The following is a 24,225-nucleotide window of genomic DNA, read 5'->3' on the forward strand; positions in this document are numbered from 1 at the left end:
AAATTTATTAAATATGTAAATAAATCATTTAAAAATACAATTTAGAATAAATAAAAATTAAAAATACAGCTAGAAATAAATCCCATAAAAGTTGCAAAACAGACTTTTAAAAACGTTTAAAACTTTATAGTAATTGAAGAATAACTAAACCATTGAGAGATGCAGCATTTTTTTTTAAACTTTTATTTGAAGTTCAGGGGTACAAGTGCAGGTTTGTTACATAGCTAAACTCGTGTCATGGGAGTTTGTTGTAAAGATTATTTCATCACCTAGGTGTTAAGCCTAGTACCCATTAGTTATTTTTTATCCTGTCCCTCCTTCCATCCTCCACCCTCCAAAAGGCTCCAGGGTGTGTTTTTCCTCTCTATGTGTTCATATGTTCTCATCATTTAGCTCCCACATGTAAGTGAGAACATGGGGTACTCAGTTTTCTGTTCCTGTGTCAGTTTGCTAAGGGTAATGGCCCTTAGCCATTTAGGTTGATTCTATGACTTTGCTATTGTGAAGAGTGGAGATGCAACATCTTTATGGATTTGAAAATATAATTTGATAATGATGTTACTTTCTACCAAAATCATCTACAATCCAATTCTAGTCAAAATCCCTATAGGAATTCATGTAGAACCTGTAAAGCAAATTCTAAAATTTAGATTGAACAGAAAAATATCAAGAAACTCTAGAAAACAATTATCTTAGAGGACTCATTGCCAGATAACAAGCATATTGTAAATCCATAATAATTAGAAAAATCTTAACCTTCATGTACTACTTGTGGAAATGTAAAATGGTACAGCCACTTCGTTAAACAGTTAAACACAGTGTTAAACAGTTAACTTTACAAAAGTTAAACATGAATGACCATATGATTCAGGAATTCCATTCCTAGGAATATATCCAAGAGAAACGTAAACATATGCCCACACAAAAACTTGTACATGAATGTTCATAGAAGGATTATTTATAACATTGGGAACAACCCAGTGTTCATCAACTGATGAACAGATAAATATAAGGCAGCATATTCTTATAACGGGATGTTATTCAGCAATAAAAATGAATGAAGTACTGCTACATGCATCTATCAATCTTGAATACATTATCCCAAATAAAAGAAGCCTGTCACAAAAGACCACCTATTGTAATTGTAGGATTCAATTTATATTAAAGGCAGAGACCAGGGAAATCTATAAAGAAAGTAGATTAGTGGTTTCTTAGGCCTGGAGTAAGGTGTAGTAGTGGATAGAAAGGGTTGAGGAGTAGGTGCTAATGAGTATGTGGTTGTTTTAAGAAGGATAAATATATTCCAAAAGTAGACTGTGGTGATTGTTACACAATACTGTGAATAAACTAAAAATTATTGGATTGTATAGTTTAAATGGATGATTTGTATGATATGAGAATTATACCCCAATAAGTAATACTCCTGCATAGGTAAACTAAAAATATAAACAGAATAGAGAGCCCAGAAACAAAAGCACTCGTATACTTCAACTTGATTTATTACACCACTGGGTTTTCAAATCACAGGTAAAAATAGATAATAATTAGTAAATGGTTTGAGAACACTTTGTTATTCATATGGGAAAAATATGAAATTGAATTCTTATCTTACAGTCTACAAAATATTTTATTCCACAGAGATTAAGTAAGTAAATGCTATAGACAAAACGGAAACATTTTGAAAAAAATACAAAGCATCTTTATTTCTTTGGAATATTTAAGAAAAAGTAAGGCATGGTAGCTCATGCCTGTAATCCCAGCACTTTGGGAGGCTGCTTGAGCTCAGGAGTTCGAGACCAGCCTGGGCAACATTATGAAACCCCATCTCTACAAAAAGTACAAAAAAATTAGCCAGGCATGGTGCCGTGCACCTGTAGTCCCGGTACCTGGGGGACTGAGGCAGGAGGATCCCTTGAACCTGGAAAGTTGAGGCTGCAGTGAGCCGAGATCATACCACTGAACTCAAACCTGGGGGGACAAAGTGAGCAAAGTGAGTCCCTGTCTCAAAAAAAAGAAAGAAAAAAATCACTAAACAACTAAATATAAAAAGCATAAAGTTGACAAATTTTGCTATATTAAAATTAAAAACTTCTGATTACATTAATATACCACCATAAACATGAGGATAAGGCACAAGCTAGAATATTTACAGCATACATTTAAGTGACCAGAGAATTAGTATTTAAATGAATGGTATATGAGTATACCATTATACTCCAAATTATTTTTAATATCAGTATCTAAATGAATCATAGTATAATTAGTATCCAAATAAAAGAATAACGAATAAGCAAAAGACTAACACCGTCATAAAAAATGTGAAAAGATATAAACTGGAAATTCACAGAATTAGAAGCCGGCATGGCTGATAGAAGGATGACCATTCTTAGACCTTATTACTAATTTTGAAAACTCTTAAAACTGCAAGGAGTGCATCAATTGGTCTGGCAAATATTATAAGACCAGGTCTTGCCAAATACTGGTGCTGGTATGGAAAATGTATATCTTCATGTGCTTTAGAGGGCATAGAAATTGTTATAAACACTCTGGAGAAGGATTTTGAATTATCTCACACATGTGAAGATGTTCATAACTCAAGCCCCAGCAATTTCTCTCTTATATGTATTCCCTATATTAGCTCTTGTACACCGGAAGATATTCATGAAAGCATACATGCCGCTGTTGTTTGTAACACTGAGGAAATGTAGAAAGTCAATAGACTCACCGTAGAGTACTATAATGTGGTAGCATGGGTGAATAGCTCAAGAATAATATTGAAATATAAGAGGAGGCCTTAGAATAACACAAAAGGCAAAATCATATTTCTATGTCCCTAAAAGAAATGTTTAGGAATGTAGAAAATGTGGAATGTAAGGAAAAGATATCGAACAGACCAGGGTCAGGCATATTCTACACCTCAGAGCTGCTAGTAAAGCTATGTTGTGGGTATGTGGATGTTTGTTTTTATTTTTATTGTTTTTAAAAAGCAATTAATGGTTAATGTAATATTTTGCATATATAATTATTATGAAAAGAAAATTTTTATTTGTATAGAGATTTCTCAGTGGAGAGTAAGGAGGTAAGTTATTTTTGTTGTTGTTTTGTTTGTTTGTTTGAGAGACAGGGTCTTTCTCTGTCTCTGGCTCCCAGGCTGGAATGCAATAGCAGGATCGTAGACTATAGCTCACTGCAGCCTTGATCTCCTGGGCTCAAGCAATCCTCCCTCCTCAGCCTCAGCCTCTCACAGTGTGGGATTACAGGTGTAAGCCACCATACCTCGCCTTTTTTTAATTATTATTATTAATTCATTTTAGTAACTCAAGAATTTCAGACTATTTACTTCACTCGTCTTTGTAATTGGTAAAGGTATCTAAGCAAATATTAAATGACATGAGAGTTAATCTAATTTAACGTAAAAATTCTATTACAACTACTTGATTTTCACTATTTTGGGGTAATTTTCCAATGAAAAATTTAAATGTTACTTTACAAGGCTAGATAAAACACTTTTGTTCATTAAGATAAATTGCTAAACCATATTTCAATTTTATCTGTTCCTCTATCTCGTAGAGTTTTTTGTTTGTTTGTTTGTTTGTTTGTTTTAAGACAGGTCTTGCTTTGTTGCCCAGGCTGGGGTGCAGTGGCATGATCACGGCTCACGACAATCTCCACCTCTCAGGCTCAAGCAATCCTGCCTCCTAAGCCTCCTGAGTAGCTGAAACGATAGGCATGCTGTTTTATTTCTTATCTACGTATATGGTGGAGGTTTCTTGATAGAACCTATAAGGTGGAAACTTTCTTCTGCTGCCTTCCTGGTGTATCAGAATGGACAAACAGCCCTGGGGCTGGGGGTCTTGCAGAACCCAACTTTCTTCTTAATTTATAAATTGCTATAGATGACATTTATCATGTTTTTAGTTAAATATTTCCATTAAAAAATTCCATCAGAGAAAAGTAAATCTAACGTAAATTAACTCCAGTCCATCTTTTTAATTGTCACTCTTTATAATTCTCAATAGAATGTTTCCATAAAACCAGTTTTACTAGATGGTGTGATAAGAAAATAAATTTTAGTTTTGATTGCTTTAGAATATAAAGTCCCCTCAATATTTCATTCATTAATTTTAATTACACCATTTGTAAGTAGTTTATGGTGGACTGGCCCTGAGCCAGACTCCTGTGTGCACAGGCAGTGCACTTCAGTGATGATGTTTCTCCCTTCCATATGTCACATCAAGAAAAGGAGACTACTCCACTCATATGATCTATTTTGCTGGAACAATATCAGGCTTATTACTGGGCTTTACCAGTTTTTCAGAGCATTCATTTTCTACTCTACAGAATATAAAAATCATATCTCTATATAGGGTCCATTTTTATAGACGGACCAATGAGTGTCTGAGTTCAAACGGGTCTATAAAGAGAAGGGTTGACAGTCAGTCAACACAGATTTATATAAGAAGGGAGATAAAGAAATGAAAAAATAATATAAAGCAAAAGAGAAAAAGAGATTGAGAGAGATTAGTTTTATTTTTGTTTTGTTATAAAGAGCTATTTCTTTTCTGTAATTTCCCAAAGCTGAACTACTCATTCACTTATTCACTGATTTAATAAACACATTTGGAGAAACTGCTGTGAGTCAGGGAATTACGTTAGGTAACACTGCAAAATTTCTTAAAAGTTTTCCCCAAAATTTCTCTCTAATATTCCTTGATAGAAAAGGTTTAAAGGCTATGTTACTTTAATGAAGGGACTGATGAAGGTTAAACAAGATTTTTACTACAGAACTTGCATAAATTGTTGAAAGGACATATAACCTAAACAAAGGGGTTGAAGAATGTTAAACAAGTTTGTTTATTGCAGACATTCTCGTGACCTTTAATTTATAAGTATGCATTATAAATCTCTAACAGAAGCATATTCTATGCAGATTTTTCTAAGAATATTTCATTGAATAATCATTTTTATGTTTGTTTTTCATTTTAAGTTCATTTTAAGCAATGAAAAAAGACATGAAAATGATTATTCAATCAAATATTTTAAGCATTTAACCCTGAATGTGAGTTTAAGATAGAAAGCTGATCTTTGTAGATTCACAGTTCTAAATATAACTGGCAGATGGGAAGAGGAGGCTTGGTTTTGTTCTTTTGTTTTTGTGTTTATAGTTTTATTTTTGGAAAACATCGTGTTTGCATTAAATATTTAATATCCTCTCTTATCAAAGTGGTCATTTTGTTTTCTGTTTTTCTTTCTAGCTATATTGGGTATGATTGACAAAAATTTAAGATGTACAGTATTTAATGTAGGCATATGTTTTGAAATGATTACCAAAATAGGACTAATTAACATATCCATCACTTTACATAATTACCTTTTTGTGTTATTTAATACTAACAATTTTTGCTTTTGTGTTGAATGGTTCTTCATACATACTAATTTATGCAGCAATTAGTTATTATATGTTATTATATACCAGACACTAAAAATAGGAAATGCATTTTTGTAATAATTTTGAATATTTTAAACTTAAATTATATCTTTAACCTACAGAGTGTTATGGCTTCTTTAGGAGCTTAAATGGCTTTAATAACATTTGTTGACAAATTAATCATTTCTGTGACACTTATGGATCATAATAATTCAAGTAATATTTGAGTGTAATTGAAAAATCTCATATCAGTAAATATTCATTTTCATTACTCTTTAGCAAAAAGAAAAAAAAATCTGCTTTATAAGCAGTTGATTACAAATTGTATGACTATATCTGAAAATTTGGAAAACAACACTTAACTAAATATATTCTTTATGTTTCTGCTATAGAAAAAGAGAGAGACTGAAGAAGAAGAAGGAAATAAATACTTAAAAATGTGTATCTAAGCTGTATTTAAGCTAAGAGACGGTGACGAGGGGGGAAATGTTATTATAATTAAGAAGGAACTACTGAAGCCATATAACCTCATTAATCACCTTTTGCCAAAATCTCAAGCCATTTTAAAAATAGTCTGTACCCAAGACATGAATATGCTTTTAACAAACTCTTAACTTTCTGCTAAATTGCCTAAAAACAGTCAAGAACCCTGCAGTTAAAAGGTTGTACAAGTGAGCCTATTAAAAGTAATAAGCTAGGATCTGTGTAATTATATGATTTGTTAGTAACTGTCATTGAAAAACAAAATTGAGCAGGATAATATCTGAATAAGCATTAGATTTAAAAAGGGGAGATGTGCTAATGAAAAATTACCTCATTAGCAATGATTAATAACATAATTTGCAAACATTTATATGTGACCCAATAAAAACAAATGTGGAAGGTTAGTTTTCAAATCTGGTAAGAGCTGGCAAAACCTTGTTTAGACTAGAGCAAAATGTGATTCCTTTCCAGGCTTTGAAGCTGAGTCAACACAGACAGAATGAAGTGTAGATTTATTTTGGACAATTCTCTATAATTTGGATCACCACAGAATCTTTTCCAAAGTTTACTGCATAATTTTGACTGCTTTTTTACTCACTCTGTATACTTTGTGTACTAGAACTAAAGAAGGTGTAAATGGTACCGGAAGGGTTATGGAGAGTATTCAAAAATCAGCCATGTTTGTTTAAAAACAAAAAATTCAAAAAGCTATATGTTTAAAAATAAAGAAATTGACACATGTGCACTAATTTTATTTCTCAAAAAATAATTTCTATGTTAAGATTGGCATGGTGAAATTAGTTTTTAAACAAAAACTGGGACCTATGATTTGACAATCTATGTCTTCCATGTGAAATATTTATAAGGACAGTTTTGCAGTGTTTTAAAATTGAACCAATTTAGTTATACAATTAGCAAATCACATTTATTAAAAATGTATCCTCTTTCAACCAGAATATAAGCCTATCATTTATAAGAAAAATGTGGTATTCAACTTGTTATCATCGGATTCTAGAGCCTTGTGTGTAGATTTTGTACATTAATCTTTTCAGTGGTTGAATAAAATCTTATAGGTAATTAGAAATTAACTGGAAAACCCAAGCTGTCTGGTCAGTTTACATTTAGGCAGTAGAGTCAGGTTTCAGATAATCTCTTCTGTATTACCACAGTGGTTTTTGCTTGTTGGTTGGTTTGTTTTGAGATGGAGTTTCGCTCTTGTTGCTGAGGCTGGAGTGCAATGGTGCGATCTCAGCTCACTGCAACCTCCACCTCCCGGAATCAAGCGATTCTCCCGCCTCAGCCTCCCTAGTAGCTGGGATTACAGGTCCCTGCCACCACATCCAGCTAATTTGGTTTTTCGTAGAGGTGGGGTTTCACTGTGTTGGCCAGGCTGTTCTCAAACTCCTGATCTCAGGCGATCCACCCGACTCAGCTTCCCAAAGTGCCATCATGTTTTGTGAGAAGACCTTTCCTTTTATGTTGTGTAAAGAATTACAATTATCCATTTTACACAGCTCATGTCTAAATGCAGCAAGGGAATGGACCAGGGCACAGTTCAATTGGGCCACACACAGTGTTGTTGCAGTCATTTATACAGATGAGCATGTGCTATTGCTTGACCTATAGAGCTTCAGCATTCCCTATTATCTTGAAACCAGAGGAGGAAAATCCTGGAACTTAGTTCTGTCAGTCTGTCAGGATTTCAAGAACATGCCCTATTCCTATACCTCTCCCTGTGCTTCTTCTGAATTTTTGGACATTGGGCAAGAGAATTTTGTGACCCTCTTTAATAGGAAAAACTATTCCCAACTATATCTTCTGTATCGACTGTCTCTATTTTGATGTTACTTGATCTGATTTAAGACAATGGCACTTTTTTATGAAAACAAATTTGACTACTCTGCATTCTATTTTTCCTTTGGTTTTTAGTGTCTTTAGAATAATTCAAACTAAAAGAATCTTATTCTGGGTAAAGGAAAGTCTACTATGAAGCATGCTTATTGAAAAGCCCTCATCTTTTCATCAATCTTACCACCGTGTCTCCAGATATAGAGAGATCTCTATTGATAACAAGCTCCTGGAGATGAACTTTAAAATAGTTAACATAATGGCAGTGATCTAGCTTAGAGCAGAGACTATCTAATCCCAGTTTTCCTTCATTCTCTCATTTTCTACTTTCTCCTTATCCATCTCCCATCTTCTTTCTCATGATTCATGATCTAATATTAATTTTATATGCTTGTTGCTATGAAGCACTTATTTCCAGGGGCATAAGGGTATGTGTGACAAAGCCTCAACTTATGTTTAAAGACTCTCCCTTCTCCCGATATCTTATATACAAGTTTATGCACATAGGCAGCCTATGACAAATTCCCACAAAACATACTCACATATATATTCTTTCATATTGATTTAAGAAGACATAACTTCTTAAATGTAATCAACAAATGTTCTCTTCATATAAGATCTCCGTATTCTCAACTGTAGAAAAGTAGCGCAAGTATCTATACCTCTTTATGATTGCTAGACTCCTATCTACATGAACACAGTAAATGAAAGACAAACAAAACACAGAAAAAATTAGGCTGCACTAATGTTTCTCTAGGATAAAATAAATACATGAAATATATGCATTTAAACATATTTGATTTTGAAATTTAATGCCTATCCTAAGGTTTTTCATTAAGGTTAATTATTACTTTTATCTACTCATGTGTTATCTGTTTTGTTTAGTACAAATTTTTGTATGAACTTGAAAAATGTAGAGGAGTTAACAAGCTTCTGAAACAATCATCTTCTAATGAGAAAAACTTTACATGCAGGCTCATGTCTTAGTTCGTGGTCATATTTTGATTGTTAATGAAGAACTAAGATAATGCATTAGCTTACAGGATTCATACTGACCTTTTATCAAAGGATTTCTGTTGCAACAAATCCTATCACTCACTCATTCACTCACTCACTCACTCACTCACTCACTCACTCACAGTAATGTTGTAGTTGGAAGGGCCAACTGAGAGGTTACAGCAGAAAAATGAACAAGCTTGAAACGTCGATACTTGTGAAATCCAAGAAGCATAGCTAAAATAAGTAGTTTTAACTAGTTTAAAACTACTTAAAATATTATCTTTAAGACAAGATTACGTATCAAGTTTATGGTAGATCCTGGTAATCTGAAGAATGCCGCCTTCCAAAACAACACGCCCTAATCTTCCAAGCCTGTAATATGTTAACTTATGTGGGTACAGAGATTTTCAGGATGTGATTGAATTCAGAATCTTGAGATCCTGAGATTAACCTAGATAATTAAAGTAAAGCAAATATGAGTGCAAGATCCCTATAAGAGTCAGGCAAGGGGATCAGAAGAGTAGTAGGAGGTGTGATGAAGGGAAGGAAAGCAAGAGGTTAGTGTGGTGCAGAGAAGGGGACCCCAAACTGAGACATGTGGGTGCCCTCTATCAGCTGGGAAAGACAAGAAATGAATTTTCCCTTAAAATCATCAGAGAGAACCACCCCAGCCAATGTCACTGAGAAGGAATTTGGACCTCTGGCCTCCAGAACTATCAAAGAATACGTTTTGTTACCTCAGCAATAGGAAACTAACATATAGACATAGATCATTTTTGAGGGGCATAGGGGAGAATCCAAAAGAACTTCAGATGTCCTTAATGATGTTCTCCTTCTTTTTTACAAGTGACACGTGAGAAAAAATATGATGATGAAAATTACCTTTTCCATATAGTTTAATATTCACACTACACTGAAAAAAACCTGATTTTAACGCCATTTTACATTTTTCCAACATCTCTTCATTTCTATTTAATTCTCAAGGATTAATATAATTAATCTATTTGTAGGTCAAAAATCCTAAACATTTTATTATTTTTATGTCTTCTGTTTAAGATAAGAGATTCTCGTATAATTAGCCTTATTTAAAATTTAGCATGCAAATGTGGCAATTTGTAAAATAAACTTGTGTCATTGAATTTTGATTATAAAGTTCAGAAAGAAAGGAAATAGAATTTGTTGCCTGGACATCAGAACATGTGGGTTCTACCTTGACTTAGTACATTCAAGCATCTATAACTAGCATACCCTGATAGATTTACACCCCATAAATGTACTTCTCAGTTTCAGAGGCTGGGAAGTTAACAGTCAATGTACCAGTATATTGGATGTTTGATGAGGGACAGTTTCCTGATTCATAGACAGTCTTCTCATTGAAATCTCATATGGCAGGAGTGAGGAGAGATCCCCCTGGAGCTTCTTTTTTAAAAGCACTAATCCCACTCATGAAGGCTCTGCCCTGATGACCTTTTCATTTCCCAAAGACTTGACCTTCTAATACCATCACTTGGTGATTTAGTTTTCAACATATTAATTTTAGGGAGGGCATAAACATTCAGAACATATTATTGTCCCTGGATCCCAAAATTCATGGTCTTCTCAGATGCAATACTCTTCTCATACATTTCATTCTATCATTTCCAAAGTATTAATTTGTTCCAGCAGTAACTAAAAAGTTTAAAGTCCAAAGTCTCATCTAAATATTACCTATGTCAGATAGGGGTGAGACTTAGGGTACAATTCATACTGAGGCAAATTGTTCTCCATCTGTGAACTTGTGAAATTAAACACATAATGTGCCTCTAAAATACAATTGTGGTTCTGGCATAAGATAGATACTCCCATTCAAAAAGAAATTTGAAAGAAGAAAAGAATGAAATGTCTCTAGCAAATCTAAACCCTTAAGGCTCAAGAACATATATATATATATTTTTTAAATTTGGCACTCTGTCCTTCAGACCTGCTGGAGCCAATTACACGGTTTTGCTGGACACAACCTAAACTGCAGCTTTCATGGGTTAAGTCATATGCCTAAAGATCTCCTTGCTCAGAATTGCCTGACAGTGGCTTTACCCATTTAAGGTCATAGGAATATAACTCTTGCAAGCTGGACCTTTGAAGGGAAGGGGCAGCATTAATGATTTCCATTTTATTCCGTTGTCTTAGAAAATAGGTCCTCATTTTTGTTTACATGGATGACTAATTTCCACATTGTCTTGATGAACAGCTTCTAGCTTCAGTTGAGATGGCTGAACTTTATTCTCTTTACTACACTCTTACTCTCTTTCAAACAGGCTTTCTTATTTTTGCAATATGGATAGACTGAGAATTTTCCTAATTTTAAATTTCTATTTCCCTTTTGATGAACAATTCTGTCTTTAAATCATTTCTTTATTCTCTCATTTTAACATAAGCAGTCAAGAGGAGCAAGGCCATTCATAAACATTTTGCTTAGAAATTTACTCCGTCAAATATCCAATTTCACTATGCACCATTTCTATCCTTTCACAAAACACTAGGACGCAAACATAATTCAACCAAGTTCTTTGTCACTTTATAGCAAGAATTGCGTTTTCTCTAAAATCCAATAACATGTTTCTTATTTCTGTCTGAAACCTCATCAGAATGACCTTTACCATCTATATTTCTGACAATATTGTGTTCAAAATATCTTAGGTATTCTCCAAGTCAATCGAGACTTTCCCTAAATCACTCCACCTCTCCTTCTAAGCTTTTTCCAAATTCCCTAAACAATTTGTTTATGGTAATGTAGACTTTTTCTAACCTGCACTTCAAAAGTCTTCCAGCCTCTACCCATTACTAGTTCTGAAACCAAGTTCCACATTTTAATGCATTTGTTACATCAGCTCTCCACTTCTTGGTATCAATTTTCCGTCTTAGTTTATTTGGGCTGCTATAACAAATGCTAAAGACTGGGTATAGGTTTTTTAAGTAGAAATTTATTTTTCATAATTCTGGAGGCTAGAAGTCTGAGATCAGTTGCCAGCCTAGCTGAGTTCTAGTGACAGCTCTCGTCTGGGATGCAAATGGCCAACTTCTTGTTGAAGTTGGCAGAATGGCAGATGAATCTCCCTGCAGTCTCTTTTATAAAGGCACTAATTCTATTCATGAGAGCTCCATCCTCACGGTCCAACAACCCCCAAAGGCCCTCACCTCCTAACAGCATCAACTTGGGGGATGAGATTTAACATATACATTTTCAGGGAACACATTTATTCAGACTGCAGTATAGCTAAATTAGTTTCAAGTAAGTCGACAAGTTATGTCATTTCCCAGTTTCCTCAATTTTTAAAACCAAATGATGAAAGTAGATTGTTTTTTTAAGGTATATTTCCTCTTGAAAATATATTATTACATGACATGTAGAATGTAATAAGTGAGTTCCCTTGACATAGTGAGTCCATCTTAGAAAAAGACTCCATCTTACATTTCAAAAGGCATCAAGCCAATGCGGTCCAGTTGTTTGCCTAGTCAGGAGAGAGAACACCAAATCAGATAAGGGTGTAATCCTTTACTATCAATTCTCACCAGAGGACTCAAGGTCCATAATATTAGCAGAAATTCAGCAGCTAGACATGGTCTTCTTGGTAGACCCTGTCTTTTCATCATTCGTGATCTGCATCTCACATCTGCTGCTGAAGACTCTGCCTAAATCAAGGATTCTTCTTTGTAAGACATTGATGACTGTCTGGATCAGGCGAGACTCTCTGGATCAGGACAAGGACTCTCGTTGTCCATGTCACTCTACTTGGACTGGCTCATTAACACCTTTTCAATTATCTTTTTCTCTTGATGTTAAATGTTACTCTATTTGGTGTGAAATTTTAATCTCTAACATTTATATATTTGATTAAATATATTATTACATATGGTTTGCAATATTGACTGATTGATTGGTGGAGTGGCTTCAGCCTATGTACCCATGGATCTCAGTGCTGAGTGATGGGTAGTACCAAGAAGAATTGTCTCCCTGGAGAAGGACTCCATGTGGCTCATTGTTTCTATTACTGAAATAGCAGTAAAATTCTGACTGAAAATACACAAATGCGCATGGATCTGGTTATGTCTGATCTTGAACCACTCACGACAAAGTGACTGAGTATTTTTGTTGTTGTTAGTTTCTAATTCCAGCAACAGTCCTAAATTGGGGCTCAAGGAACAAAGCAAATAGGTCCTCTAAGAACCTCAGAAGAATTCATACCAAAGAACTGAACCTGAGGATAGCTCTTCAATTGGAGAGCTTGTAGAGTTGTTGGATCCCAACTGTCTTATATGTGCTGTGGTAAATAAACATTTTCCGGCCATCACAAAATTTTGAGAAATTAGGTAGTGGAAAATAGGAAGAAAGCATAGAATAAAGTTTATTGTTATTAAATTCAACATGTAATGGAGCAATGTAGATCAAGCCCAGCTCAATATTACAACATTTACAAACATTTTGAAACAGCAAAATCAATTACCATGTGAAATTTAACTTATTTAGGTAGGACTGTCTTGTTTTTCTTGCTTAGTTACTTTAATCATTTTATGCTAATGTTCCAAGATTTTCCATACTAGATAAAGTAAATTTTCAGCTATATTGTAGTAACCTTTCAAAACCTCAGAAGTTTCTAATATGCTTTTAAATAATAAGAAAAAGCAAAAATATTGAGTTTTATAAAAAAGACATATTTTGATTCAAAATAGCAAAATAAAGAAAATAGTGAATTGGAAAACAATGTGTGATGCCTTTTTTACTCAAGTTGATGGTAATATTTTAACTAAATTTTATATCGTCTTTGTGAGTAGATAAAAGGACAAAACAGCTTAATGCTAATAATTGTCCTCCCTCGCACTACAGTGAAAAGTTGACTGTTTTCTGTACAATTGCATAATGAAATTGAAGGTGATTAAGAACCTTATATTGGCATAGCATGTACCTACATTTTATAATAAGAATAAGGCTTTCAGTCTAGGTGTGAGTCTAATATACCTTTTGTTAGCTGAAACTATGGACAAATATACTAAGCCTCTCCAGGAATTAATGAAGGTAACCTTCAAGACAGGCTGTTGTAAGGCTTAGGTGTGGTAATTCTGTGTTTAGACACATATCACAGTTAGTCTCACCAAGTCCTTAAATGATAGCTATTGTCATTTTATTAACATTGTTATATGCCAATTTTTATGAATTCACATTGATTGCTTAAGTATGAGGATATGTACTGTCAACAAAGATATAACTAAAACAACAAAAAAAGCATTCAGCTTTAAAATCAAAGACTACTTTGAAAACATTTGTAGTAGAAATAATTATTTTATTTTCACTTTTACTTGTGAAATTTATACATAAGTTTTAAAATGCAAACATCCAAACATTTACCATTTAGGACTACAACAATAAATAATGTTAGTAAATTTCATGTTATTGGCAAAGAACTTGCATCTGCAGATTATTGGATGTTAAAACAGAAATTGAGTTAATTTATCATCAAAATGCTTAATGTCTTAACTGCCTTTTTCTGAGGCATGTTTCATAAAGTTAACTCACTTAGTCTCTGTATAGTTTCTAGCTGTGGAAGTGGAACTTCCTCTTACTCAGCTGTATAAGTCAGCCAAAGACAGCTATGTTGACAGCTGGGAATCAAGTCAATTTCTCTGACTCTATACTCTGATTTTAGGAAGTGGCCTCTTCAATTTTTTCTTACAAATAGAATTTCCTTTGTGGACTGAGGCAATCCTTGACTTGGTTTCCTGATCAGATATGTCTTGTTTTACTACTCCTGTTAAATGCTGGAATTGTGTCCTGTAATTTTAGTACTAATCCCAGCCAGTTCTTCAGTGTGCCCCCATGAACTTCCTGGATGATTTGTTTTTGACGAATTTTGAAAATTAGGAGACATTTTCCTCATAGTTTTTATTTTATGTTCATGTCCTTATCCTTTTCTCTTAACAAACATCTTGTTTCTGATAACATGTCATGCTCTGAAATATCTTTGTCATCTGAAGTTCCTTCTCTGATGCCATTTCATTCTCAACACCAGCACATACCCAGTTCTATCCCTGTGTTTTAGTCAGATATAGTGGAAATGAATAAACACTGTACTCCATTTCAGCCTTGAAAGAAGAAGCAAATTGTCTGCTCTGTCAAAGTGATGCAATAAAATAAAATAAAATCCCAGTGTGTGCTGAGTCAACAGTAGTCACCCTAAACCAATCGGTGACTTTGCACGTGACGTAAATCTGTGTGCTCTAGGGGGCAAAGTAGAAGATATTTGAGATCTAAGACACTTGAAATGATAAGAAAGGCAAGCTGTTTCAAATGGCATGGCACAGATGCAGTCAGGAGAGGGGATAGTACATCCGCAACATTGTCTTTAGAACAGGACTATCCTGGGTTTAGGTAAAACCATCATTAGTCACCTGCTGTGTGATCTCCGTCAACTGCCCTGAGTGACAGATTACTCATCTGTAAAAATGAGAGTAAAAATATATCTCATTGAGGGTCAGGTTTAAAAATGAAAATACTTATGTTAAAGACTTGCAACAATATAGTAGGAACATGAAATACCAGTGATAATGATGATAATAGTAATAATTACTACTGTGTTTAAATTTAGGATCTTTAAGATGGACAGCACCTTTTCAATGATTAGGAGAGATGCAACATGCAAATCATTTATTATTTACAGATCTTGAGGGGTATAGATGCGTCTGGAGGCCACACACATGAAGGATAGAGAGCAGGTGAAGAGACAGAGAGAAAGAGACCACAGATAAATGTCTTTATTGAGATCTAGGACATTATTCAAACAGATTTCCTATGGGAAGTTTTACTTGGTAGGTTTAAGGCAAGCAGACACAAAGTCCGACAGGTAACACTGTAAGTGGAAAATGGTCACAGTTGCATATCTGCACAGTCCATATGGAATGTGGAGATTAGCAGGGCCAGTCAAGTAGGCTGTGTCTAGCGGTCGCATAGGGAAGTGGTCACCATTGGGAAGTTGTTTAAGTCGGATATCTGGATTGATCACACTGGGGAACTGAGAGTTGGCGTAGGACTAGAAACTGTTTCAAGAGTGACTAAGCTTTACTTCTGGCATAAAAAATGTAAACTTATATTCAAAATGGATAAGAAGGCAACATAAAATTATAAGAATTCACTATATATTGGCATAATCATTGTATTGGTATCAGTTGAAAATCTCTTACTTATCCAGACAGTCTCCCTCCTTCCATGTTTCCTTCCATATTTACCCCTCAAGATACATATTGTCAATTTACATATTTTTACTCTCTAAGTTTGCCTTTGAACATCAACCAAATTCCTACACGCAAATGTTAGTGTAACTGTAAGGGGTATCTTTTTCTTTTTTTCAGGACTCTTACCCTCTAGTAACACACCTGCCATTCCTTACCTTCTTTAGCAATTTCTCCAAACAGAGCAAGTGACCAGTCACTACAACAGTCTCAAGCCCCAAATTTCAAAATTTTCCCTGGAAAATTAAGGTTGCTATTTGAAACAAAGGAAATAAAGCCAAGCAAAGTAAATAACAAAAGTGAATATGCTGTGGGTATGAAAATTTTAAACCAATGTTACTAAAGTTGTAACAATGGCCCGTAGAAGGAGTATGCATAAACTCACACTCTGTCATTTGACATTTAGTTCTTTGCAAAGTGATTTGATGCTTCAGGGCTTAAAAATATTGTGTAATTTATTTAACATTTATATAGTAATTTATATTTGTTACAATCTTACACGACTTTTATTACTTTGTGATTTACACTTGCTCAGTGTGCAAAATACTTCCTACATATTAAGGGAGAGTTTTTGAAATTGATCACTTTTTCAGCCTCAACAAGTTGTTGTATAATAAATTACAATAAGCTTAAATACTCATTAGTTCAGCAACCTGTTCAAGTTCAGTGTAAGCTAACTGCAGCCTAAAGGAAATAGACCAGCATCCTGAGATATGGCATTGATCTCTGTACTTTCTTGAGTTGATACTCCTTTCAATCATAGTAATTGATTCTATAATTGAGACTTCCAATAAGGATGCTTAGGAATTTAAGAAAGCTTAGCTACTTAAATATTTAATAAATTCAAATATCCTGAAAAACCTACATTGTTCAAGGCAGGATCAATGATTTTGAATTATCAGAAATTCATCTAAGTTTCAAGAATATGTTTTGAATTTGACTGGTTCAATTCAGAGTTATTCAGCTAGTGTTTAATACTAGATTCAAAGCGGTACACAACAAACAATGAAAGGGATAGGGCAACTGTAATATGTAACTGATATTTCCTGTATCCCTTTTTCTATTTACAGTATAATCAAGATACTAGATAAATCTGGGTTTTGAATAAATAAGGCAGGTATAAACTAACCAAGGGCATCCTGGAGCTGACATTTGCTTGCACTGTGTCACTAGAACTAAGCTGTGAATCATGTTTCATACTGCTTCAACATTTAATATGAAATTACAAAGCAAGGCAATAAGTAGGGCTGAATAATTTTAATGCAGTATATTACTTGGTTGCATACCCTAACTCAAAGTTTTAAGTTAAAGACAATCTTTAGGCCAGGTGCAGTGGCTCACGCCTATAATCCCAGCACTTTGGGAGGCTGAGGTGGGCCGATCACCTGAGGTCAGGAGTTCAAGACCAGCCTGGCCAACATGAAGAAACCCCATCTCTAGTCAAAATACAAAAATTAGCCAGCCATGGTGGAGCATGCTTGTAATCCCAGCTACTCGGGAGGCTGAGACAGGAGAAACATTTGAATCAGGAGGTGGAGGTTGCAGTGAGCCGAGATCACGTCACTGCACTCCAGTCTAGGAGACAGCGCAAGACTCTGTCTCAAAAAAATAAAAAAGAATCTTGAAAGCCTGCTGATACTTAGAATTCTGTTGATTTAAGTAACCACATATTAATTGTTCTTCAATAGAAATAATTTTTATTTATGAAACTTTGTTTTCTGTGTAGATACTAACTTTATTAATAATAATGCTCTCCACTTTCATATATGCTACATCACTGACCAATTTTAAGTGTTTTCTCTTTTCCAGAAATCACTGGAGAAAGCAAAGAGTTTTTGGCATCAACTAAACTTGGATCGTAACATTGACTCTGCCACTTTCTAGTTGTAATGAGCTTCAATTTTTGTCTTCTTATAAAATGAAGATAATATTACACACTTCACAGAGTTATTGTGAGAATTCATTTAAGTAAATGAAGTAACTGACATGAAAACTGATTATGTAACTCGCCTAAAGTCTTCCAACTAGGAATGATGCTGCATATATTTAAATCTCTGTCTGTGACACTAAGGTAAGTGCTTTTGAACTACATCTTGTTGGTGTTGGAAACAGTGCACAGTAAACTGCTATGTACTCAACCTTTATTTCTGCACGGAATCTTGCACACTGCTTCTATTAAATATACACAGTTAAAATCTTATGCATTTAAAGTTTCTGTCAGAGTGTGTAAAATCTCCTACTCTGAATACTAAGGTAGCGAAGAAATGTGCTCCTTCAGGTTCAAGAAAATTACACAAACCAGTTCTAAGAAACAGCCAGCCTTTCTTACCATGTAGTCATTTAAAAATAGATCCACAAATTATTTAATAATCCTCCACCTCTCTAAAGATGGAGCCTGATTTCCCTTAACTGAAACAAGTACAATCCTTACTAATTTGCTTCTAATTAATGATATGGTGGAGGTGATTGTGTGTGATTTCTGAGACTAGATCATAAAAGAAACTGCTTTATCCTGTTCTTTCTCTTCGACTCCTTGCTCTGGGGAAAATCTGTTGTCATGTCATGTGGGCCCTCAAGCAGCCCTAAAGAAAGGTTAACATGGCAAAGAATTGAGCTCTTCTACCAGCAGCTAGCAAGGAAATGAAACCCTGTGCCAATAGCCACATAAGGGGACAATCTTGAGTGAATCTTTCAGTCCCAGTGAAGCCTTTAGGTGATGGCAACTCAGGCCAACAGCTCGACAGCAACATCATGAAAGAATCTGAACCAGAATCATCTGACCAATCAATGCTGAAATTAATGACTCACAGAAAATGTTAGATAATAAATGTTTATCGTTATAATCCAACAAGTGTTAGGGTAATTTGTTTTGAAGCAATAGATAGATAATGCACTACTGCTCTAAAGTACACACAAATAAATATGTTGTCCAAGACTTCTGCCTTTTTGTGTTTGTTTGTTTGTTCATTTATTTGTTTTTGAGACTGAGTCTTGCTCTGTTGCCCAGGCTGGAGTACAGTGATGCGATCTCGGCTCGCTGGACCCTCCACCTCCCGGGTTCAAGCGATTCTCCTGCCTCAGCCTGTACTACAGCTGAGACTACAGGCACGTGCCACCATGCCCAGCTGGCCCAGCTAACCTTTTTGTAGTTTTAGTAGGGACAGGGTTTTACCGTGTTAACTAGGATGATCTCAATCTCCTGATCTCGTGATCTGCCTGCCTCGGCCTCCCAAAGTGCTTGGATTAAAGGCATGAGCCACTATGCCTGGCCCCTTTTTCTAAAGAGCAAAAGGGAATTCAGCTAATTTTTTTGAGATACTTATTACAAAACAAATAAATTTGCACAAATCTAGTAGGTGAGTTCAGTTGGAATAAAGGAGTATAATTTATCTAAGAAACAGATTTGAAGTTTGTGTGCCATGAGATTCCTTTGAGTATCAGATTATCATATAAGGTAAAGCAGTGTAGAACTTTTTAGGCAACATGGGAGACACATGAGCATTAGTAAATTTTTAAAATTCTTCTAGTATCCCAAGGGAATTATGTTCTCCAGGTGACAGTAGATCTAAAATAAGACTTGCAATCATGACTTCAACTTTGATGCAGATCATAAAATCACAGAAAGGAAACTTTCATCAGAACTCAGTCAAAAATAATGCGATACTTAAGCAGATTCCAAGTGCTTGGGGAGTGAAATTCAGCTTTGTAGATGCGCATACAGCTCCCACAACCATCAGAACCCTCTGACAGAGGGCAGGTTGCTGATGCATTACAGAATGCTTCTGGCTGGCACTCTGTTTAAACAACCTAAAGTGATGCATAGCTGTTGGTGCTCCCTTCTAAGCTGAAATCGAGTCTTTTAAACTTAGATTTTCAGCTTCATTTATGCAAGAAATAGAATAGTTCTCTCTGTAATTCACTTAACATTTTGTCTTAGTTTATGAGATCTTTTCAAGAGGAAGAAATCATAGAATAAAATAGCTATTTAATAATAGGCATTAGTATTAGTATTATTAATAATACAAAGCATTTTACGATAATGATAGAACTTTAATACCCTTTGTTCTCAGCACATTTTACCTATCCCGGATCTATTCTCCTGTCACTGAAAACACACCTACATAGTCTTATCACATATTCTGGGCACATTGTAGGCACTGATAGAACTTATTGAAGGAAAAAAATATATATAACTTCCAATAGATGAAAAGCTAATTGGTGTGTTATACTTCTTTGGTGAAAGGCATTGTCCTCTTTGATCTACTGTATAATGAGATTTATTTGGAACATCAAAGCTTTCCATAAAAACTGAAAAAATGTTTTGAACAGTAACATAAGCATCACATTATTGTGACTTATTAGGGAAATGCAGAAAGATGGAGCAGCAACATACTTTTTGAAATAAGGAGATCATCTTCTTAAATAAAAGGCTGCTGTTTTGAGCACAGCATATTTTGGAATAGGTCATTTCAATTATTGATTTTGGATGTATTATTAAGACCTGGCCTCTTCTTTTTAACATTAAGAAATGATCTTCTCTTTTAAATCTATGTTCTCACTAGCCTGCTCAATGCTTTTCTAACACTGATATTAATGGAATAATATAACTACAGTAATTTCACATTTTCATTTCTTTAAAAGAAAAAACTCTCAGAATATCTCTTATGGTTCATGCTTTAATAATGATGTCAGTTTTAATACTACAGGGGAACCGTCATTTCTTCAATATGAACAGGAAAATTAGAGTTAAAGAGTCAAGACTGGAATGATGGCCTAAAGGCAAAACACCAAGACTGCCTTTAATTCAGGATGTAGATCTACCTGTAACCAAATAAGCAGATCTCTCATATTTCTAGATAGTCTAACTTAGTCCAGTAGAAAACTAAACTGAATTTTGTAGACAAAGCCCACTAAACTAATAAAGAATATAGGCATTTTTCTGGCCTTCCCTCTTGCATTTCTTTCTTGGGACTTTGCATAATGGTTGTTAGTTACGGAGGACTAAGTCTTCTAAATAATAAATGCAACCTAACTTCAAACAGCCCATTTTAATGGCGTTCTTTTGAGATTGGTTAACAGTGAATTCTAGTCACTTGTTGTCAGAGCTCCATAGTCTGTAACTGTTTCTTGATACAGTGAACTGCAAATGAGAATAAGAGCTGAAAGTTTGTGTTATGTACGTACAAATACTTACATAGGTTTTATGCAGCCATGTAGGCGCACGCGCGCGCACACACACACACACACACACACACACACAGACATACTGTGTTAGGTATAGTTTTTCCTGAGGGTTCATAATGAAAGTTGCAAACTCTTATCCTTCCTAATGGTTGACATTTCAAATTATTGACAGAGGGACAGAGAAGGCATGAGGGGGCACTGCCCCACCACCTTGGGGAGGTTTGAATTAAAATCAATAGGACTTCAACAGGTGCTGACTGTACCAGAGAGAATGTAGGCAGCTCTCATCACTGCTTTACATCACACTGTAGAACAATAAGCATTTTTCCTCGCTGCTACCTCGACAGTAGATAATTTTTTAAAATATATGTTTGGTGCTGTGAAAGAAAAACAGGATCTTGGAATCTTCATAACACTAGGCACTCCATTAGTTGGAACTCTGTCCTGACATCGAGGTGCCTCTGTCTAGCTAACGCACCCAAGGCTGTGGCAGCCTCCATCTTTCAAAATATAGATGTAGATAGCCATGGTCCCACTGCTAATATACTCTGTGTGTCATCAGAGATGGCACTGCATGTATGCTGCAGAGATTTACCATCTGTGCCCTCTGAAAGGACAGCCACCAAAGCCCTCTCCACACCTCGGCCCACTGGAGCCACACTTGGTGTGACTGAAGAGTGCTGCCCTGGAATGTCAGGAGCAAAGCATTGAAATTATTCTATCCCCTAGGCCCTTGTACTCTGGGCCTGTGATGCAAAGGTCAGCTCTAATAATCTCCAAAATGCTTTTGGGCTCATTCTTCTGTCGTATTTATGAATAGCACCCGGCTTCTGTTGACATGGAAAATTCACAGAATTCACCTTATTAAATAGTAGCTTGGAAACATCCTTGTTGTCTTTTGAAAAAGATTTCTCATAGTTTTCTTATGTGGATAAATTGAGAGCTTTCCAAAATGCTAAGCTCTGCTTCCCTTTGGATTAAAAATGTAACATTTAAGCATTATATTCTTTTAGCATTTTACTTTAAGCACTCAAGAGAAGTCAAGCTTCACTTTCAAGACTTTACTAAGAAATAGCTTCAGCTAAATATCTAATTTCATTACTCACAAGTTCTACCTTCCACAGAACACTAGGACACAAACAGAATATAGCTAAGTTCTTTGCCACATTATAATAAGAATTTCCTTTTCTTATTTGTGTTTCTAATAACACATTTCTCATTTTTGTCTGAGACTTCATCATAATGGCCTTTATCCTTCATGTTTATAATAACATTCTGTTCGGGATTACTTAGGTATTCTCTGAAAATTGAGGCTTTCTATCTGAGCCCTCACTAGTATCACTCTTAACAGTCTGTTCATAGCAACATAAGCTTTTTCTAAACTGCACTTCAAAACTCATCCAGTCTCTACACATTACCCAGTTCCAAAGACTTTTCACATTTTAGGTATTTGTTACAGCACCACCTCCCTTTTTCAATACTGATTTTTTTTGTTGTTGTTTGTTCATAGTTTGTTTAGGCAGTTATAAGAAAATGTCATGGACTGAGAATCATTTTTTTTTAATGGTGAAAATATATATATATATATATATATATATGTATGTATGTATGTATTTAGAATTAGGCAGCTGGACTCAGTTTAGATGATCCCAATTTTGTTGGCAACATCCAAAGCATGGTAATCAGGAGCCAGTTGAACATATGCGTTCTTCTCTCCATCAGGCCGAATCAGGGTGTTGACCTTGGCCACATCAATGTCACAGAGCTTCCTCACAGCCTGTTTGATCTGGTGCTTGTTGGCTTTAACATCCACAATGAACACAAGTGTGCTGTTGTCTTCTATCTTCACGGCAGACTCAGTGATCAGCGGCAAGTTGAGGATAGCATAGTGGTCAAGCTTGTTTCTCCGGGAGGGGGCGCTCTTCCGAGGATATTTGGGCTGCCTCCGGAGTCGCAGTGTCTTGGGCCGCCGGAAGGCGGGTGACGTGAGGATCTTCTTTTTTTGTGTGGCTGTGGACACCTTTGAACATTGCCTTCTTGGCCTTTAAAGCCTTCGCTTTGGCTTCGGCTTTAGAAGGGGCAAGAGCTTCCTTCTTCAATTTCGGCGCCATCTCGTGAAAAGGCTGGATTGGGTATCTTATAAGCCACTCTTATGTTTCACCATTCTAGGGTTAGCCCAAAATCAAAGCACTGGCAGATTCAGTGCCCAGTAAGGGCCCATCTCATAAATAGATGGTTCATTCTGGGAAAACTTTTACAAGGGCAGTAATTTCATTTATGAGAGCTCTGACTTCATGACCTAAATACTTCCCAAAGGTTCTGCTTCCTGGTACCATTACATTAGTGATTGGATTTCCATCAAATTTGGGGAGGGGTACAAATATTCAGACCATATTATTTACTATGCCAAAACTAGTAAAACAAATGATACCATTTTAACTGTCTAAAAGTGAGGAAATGTCTATCTTTCATAACTGTTTTTTATAGCTACATTTTATAACATGTGATGAACTAATATGAAGCAAACAAATGTGATTATGTAAAACAACATGAAAATCGGTTAGAATAAAATATTTTAGTGCATGAAACTTATTTTTATTAATATATTGACTACTTAAAATAGATTTTCACATTTACAGAATGAGGAAATATGAAAAATAATAAAAATAATTTTTCTTAATAAAAGGCATCCAAATTGTAAAAGAGGGACTCAATTTACCTTTTTTTGCTGATGATATAATTGTATACTTAGAAAACACTAAAGACTTCTCCGAAGACTCCTAGACTTAATAAATGATTTCAGTAAAATTTCAGGATGCAAAATCAACATACAAAAATCTGAAACATTTGTAAACACCAGTTACATTTAAGCTGAGAATCAAACTAAGAACTCAATCCCATTTATAACAGCCTCTAAAAATATAAAATACCTAGACATACATTTAACCAAGGAAGTGAAATATCTCTACAAGGAGAACTACAAAACACTTATAAAAGAAATTGTAGATGACATGAACAAATACAAA

General features: G+C 35.1%; 1 pseudogene; it reads right to left on the minus strand.

Annotated features, from left to right (window-relative positions):
- Positions 1 to 22,838: 22,838 nt before the first annotated feature.
- Positions 22,839 to 23,310, minus strand: LOC126958722 (60S ribosomal protein L23a-like; annotated as a pseudogene).
- Positions 23,311 to 24,225: the final 915 nt, after the last annotated feature.

Source organism: Macaca thibetana, chromosome 7, assembly GCF_024542745.1.
Source record: "Macaca thibetana thibetana isolate TM-01 chromosome 7, ASM2454274v1, whole genome shotgun sequence".
NCBI lineage: Eukaryota > Metazoa > Chordata > Mammalia > Primates > Cercopithecidae > Macaca > Macaca thibetana.